The following is a 5,380-nucleotide window of genomic DNA, read 5'->3' on the forward strand; positions in this document are numbered from 1 at the left end:
TATATACAAACATATTTCCCATTAATGGGCTGTGGCATAGGTTGGACAGCCTGTGATAATATTTCTTTCTATTACTTTAAAAAATTTTCAAAGACCAGTGTTGGGAGCTGTGAGATCTCTCCTAAATACAACGATGATAATTTATGTGCCAGTAGTGCCTATGTGCTTGAGGCTGGTGATCCTCTATGTTGAGCCATGCATAGGTATATGCAGGTGGAAAAAGAAAAAATATGCGTTTAATACTATTTCTGTTGTAGTATCTCATGCTCGGAAAACATTAGATCCTGTTGTATGAGCTGCTGTGATACTGAAGTTTATAGCCTCCAAAGAGTACTACAATGGAGTCAGTGTTTCTCTGCTCTTTGCTAATGAACTGTATGAATTTTATACTATCTTGTCCACTGGCCTATAACAGAACTCATCTGAGTAGTTACCACGAGGGGAGAGGGAGAGAATAAAGAAATGCCTTCCTTTCCTTTAAGCCTTGTCATTCTGTGGCAGCACAGCTCAGGATCAGCAGCTCTGCATGCAAGAAACAAGTTGTGCCTACGCAAATCAAACCAGGAGGTAAGTGACTGCAAAAGCTGAGCTGCATTTTGAAAGGACGCATGAAAATGTGAGAGTTATTGTGTCTCTGGATGCCAGCGGCTTTCAAAAAGGAAGATACTAACTTGTAAAATTCAAAAGGTGGAAAAGTTTTGCTAAAATTTTGTTTGGAAAGATTTCTTTGGTCCCAACCTGAAGTTTAAGCTCAAAACAAGAGGGGCAACTGTGCCTCGGGGCTCTGGGGTGGTTAACGCCCTCCTTCATGCAGCCACCTAGAATTTGGCAGACCAAGTCCAGCTCTCTACTCCATCTTGCTAAAATAAGACTGACACTATCCCATGTGAGTCCTGTGAATTTTTAGCTGTGCTAAGCTCTATCGCTGTCTCTAGATCAAAACTGGAAAGATGTTTTTATGTGGAGTAAAAGGATGATTTTTTTTTTTTCTTTTAAATATTAATGTTTCTTCAGCTGAACTGGGGCACTGGTTCCTGCCAAGTTCTCCCTCAGCCCACTACCTGGGAAGTGTACCTCCAGGAGATACCTCACAAGCTGGGATTAATGCTGCAGTCCAGTGTTGTGTGTGGAAAGGGAGGAACCTCCCTTGAATATATTTGTTTCCTTGTCTTCAGATTACACTGATGTCATTTAGAGGACAGCTGGAAATCCTGTCAGTTCTTATGCAAATAATAGCTCATTGCTTTCCTTATGTGAGCAAAATCACTGAAAAGATGATCTTCTGAATTGTCATTACTTCCTGATATTTACTTCCATCGGTGGAAATCATCATATACCATGGGCTGTATTTTAGGCAGTTACACGTACCAGAAATTAATAACCTCTCACAACAGTGGTGTGTTGCTGATGGTAGTGGAATTATTTCTGATCCAGAACTGGAAGCATACCTAGGAGGGATGAGATATTCCTTCATTCTATGCAATTTTTTCTTTTTTTTTTTTTCTTCAGTACAGGGGACGTAATTTCCCAGATTAAATCAAATTTTGACATACCTATGGTTTCTACTAAACATCGGAATTTTGGGTTAGCCATTTAGCATCTTGACCTCAATAGTATGGGTATTTGGAGCTGTACTTGGTATCCAATAATTAACTAACCTGTTTTCTCCATTTGCAAGCAAGTTAAAATTAAATGAATGCTAAAGAAAGCATGACAACACAGCATTTCGGTCTATGTCCTGCAAACATTTTTTCACCACCAAAAGCAGCAGAAATCCTAAAAATAATCTGCAGATTGTGGCTGCCTAAAGACCCAGCCTGGAAATACCGTTCAGCCATCTTGTAATGTTTCCTGTTTGTGTCACGTAGTTGTGTGATGAGGGAACAGAGGCAATACTGTCTGATTTTGCTGTCCAACCATACACAAGAACAACAGCTGATGAAAGTATGATCCAGTTCAGTGTTTTGCTCAAATCCACGGTCAGAAATATGGTTGCACATATTTTTTAACAGATAATTTTGAATAACAGGCACGACAGGTTTCGTAAGATGGGGAACTACGTACTCCTCCTTTTGATCACAACAGCTATTGAAAACATTACCAGCTGAAGCTTGCTTTCCCAGCTTTAATACAGACACAATATAGTGGCTGTGGTATTATGCATTATTTCATTTGAAAATCCTTTGTACTTTGCGCTCTTACTACGTGCTGTGGCTGCTCCGAAGGTCATTATTAGTCATCCTGGCCCTGGTTCTTGGCTATGCTCTAGTTAGTTTGCACTGGTCTACTGGATCTATACCATGAAAGCCAATCTATGAGCAAGGTAATCCTTTGCTGTCACTCTGTTGCCGTAACAGCTCCTATGCTTCATAGGGTGCAAAGCAGTAAGTAAGAGAGTACGGTCAAAACATCCCATCAACGCTTGAAAACTGCACTAGCTGTAAGTCACTGACAGCTGATGTAAAGCAGAACAGCTCTGAAGATGCTCCGTTTTACACTAGGGTTTGATCTGGAGGATAGCCAGTCTCACGGTCTGGGGAGCCCTGGTAGTTTGTACCTGCCTTGGCTCCGCTCTGGGCTCTTTTTGTGCAGTTTGAAAGCTGCCGAGAGCCTGGCCCAGTGAGTGTGTGCTGGCTACGGCGAGACTCTCGCTTTCTGAGTGCTTGTGTGTGTTGCATGCACATTGCTTGTGGCTGGGGCTGCAATGAATATATGTATAAGCTATAGCTGGCAAGCACACAGCTGGTAAATAGAAGAAATAGAAGTGAGTCAAGTAGTAGAAATGTGCTTTCACGCTTCTCATGGATTGCAGGTATTACTAACCACATGTTACAATAAAGCTTACCGGTGCACCTAATGCAAAAGCAGTATTAAATCACGTATCTGCCGAAACGCTGCTTCTGTTTTTTCCAGGATTGGAAAGTACTGAAGTATTTTTATTTTCCATAAAAGATCGTGTTCAAGGGTAGTGATAGTTCATCAACAGACATTTTTTAGTTACTTGTTTTGTGCCATTCTCACTTTTTCTGCCTGTCTTCTACCGAGTTGAAAAAATGGGCTATGCAGCCTTAACAGTCACCTGTGGAATAGTTAGAGCAAAGTGTAATATTCTGAGGCTCCGCTTTCCCAAGACTTCCTGAAGGAGTCTCTGTTTGTCATTCAGCCTGCAGCGCCTGTATTGGGTTACACTAGGAATGTGGAAAGCTATATGGGAAAATCTGTCAGGCTGTGAAAAGATCTCAGGCTTTGAAATTTTATGGACCACGCTTGCTAATGCACATTCCATATTTCAGGGTGTCTGGCTACCCTCACTCCTTGTGAGGGTGTGACGTACACTGTGGAATATACGTGCATGTTTTGTTACAAGCGCCACTGAACTGATAAACAAGGCCACGGAACTAGGGAAGTCACAGAGAGAGGAAATCCCATTAGGGCATAAATTATAGTGACACCTACTAGTGTTGGTACAGTTAAGGGTCAGTCACCATTTACAAAACCACCATCTCTAATACGGTAAGGAGCACTGGTGTAATTCCTTTTCCGCAAGAGCGTTCCAGTAAAATCCCAGTTTAGGAGTGGGGCCCATGTTTTTCCTATGAACAAATAATTGAGAGACTCATCTACAGGTTAGACCTTTAGCTGCTATACATCAAGTTCACATTCATAAGAGGATTTGCTTTCAGATATTTCAGCAGGACCTAAATTTGCAAGTCGCCAAGTGCAGTTAATAGGACTTTGGTCAGATGTCTTGAATTGTGCATCTATTAACTAGTGTGTATTACGTGTGCTTTGTAAAATAAAACAAAAAATCCATTAGCTCATGAAATGAGACTTTGCACATACAAGACACTGTATAAACAGTTTCAAGAGTCTAAAACTGTGGACTGTATTGAAGAGACTTTTTTCCCAATTTTTAACTTCAATTTGTCATGTAAGGTTACCTACGTGTCCTGGTAAGATAATTAAAAAACAAACCAAACCAAACAATAACTTAGGAAATGGAAGGAGCTTCCCAATTAAAAAGCTGAAACAAAATGTAATCATTAAAATGTTCTCCTCTTTTTCCCTCTCTGTTGAAAGTACTCACCAAGCTAGTCAACTTTCCCAACTACCTGTTAAAAGGGTGGGATATTAACAGCGAATCTGTTGATGGGAGGTTAACAGATTGGATTATCTATATGTATGTGCTTATAGAAAGTGAGGCATGAATTCCAAAACTGCAGGAGTTTGTCTACGCTGTCATGTCCATCAGCGTTTCTATAAAGCAGAAGACGCCAGGCTTATGAATCCAACATAGAGTGAAAGTCAGTCCCACAAGTAGGCATATCCAAAGCCATTTTAGGATTTTATACATCAAAACAAAGATGGCAAACGGCTCGGAAGGCAGTAGACACCCCATTCAGATATAATCCATGTCCTGAGGGTTTAGGGAGAGACTCTACTTAATAAGCATTTCTCAGTATATGTGCAGAAAATCAGTTTGTCTGTTGGATGAAATTCTGTGGCCTGGTTTATGCAAATCAGACCATATTATTGTAATCTGACTGTAAAATGATTCAATGCGTTTCTTGAGTGACGCTGTCTTTGTTCAGTAGCTCCATATTTTAAACAACAGTAGTTGTTTAGAAGTTCTAGGGTTTTGTTCACCGGAAAAAAGAAATGCTGGTCCCTGGCAGCCACTGCTCCCTTGAGAAGACCACCTTTAAAAAGACATGGCCTAGAACAAACTTCAGGCCCTAGTGAGGACCATGGATCTCACCCGTGATGCCTGCCTGTAGCACCCGGGTAGCTATGGGCCAGTTTGAATCCCCAGCAACACCTAAGCTTATGCACGTACGTTCATGGATGCATTAAGGGTGATGGATTATGGACACCTTTCCCTAACGTTTGTGGTGTTTTGTTGGGCTTATGTCCAGACCTTAGTGTTATTCAAACCTCATATTTTTTGTTTAAAATATGAAGCAAATGCATTGTGAAACTGATATATTTCCAAATAATTTTGTCATCAGGCAATTAAAATATCATGTGCTATAAACATCTCTAAGACGCTATGGATGGGAAAGTTGCCAGTTTCACAAGTTGCATTGCTTTCAAAAGTACAATGAGTGTACAGTACTCTGAACAGTCTGGAAAGAAAAGTAATTTTCCAGCTCTTAATCTTTTTTTAGCTTTTCGCAGTGCTCTGAAATCAAATTATGATGATCTTAAAGGCAAAACTGTTAAGCGCCAATGATTTGTCAGTACTGGCACACTTAAATTCCTAACACCACAGTTGGGCCCATGCTTAATATCTTAATTGTGCATATGAAATGCTTTTAAAGTAAAGCTAGCCAGAAAATGTGTGCTTCTTATATTAAAAAAAAAAAAAAAAATCGGTTAA

This window comes from Aptenodytes forsteri, unplaced genomic scaffold (assembly GCF_000699145.1).
Source record: "Aptenodytes forsteri isolate BGI_AS27 unplaced genomic scaffold, ASM69914v1 Scaffold252, whole genome shotgun sequence".
Lineage (NCBI taxonomy): Eukaryota > Metazoa > Chordata > Aves > Sphenisciformes > Spheniscidae > Aptenodytes > Aptenodytes forsteri.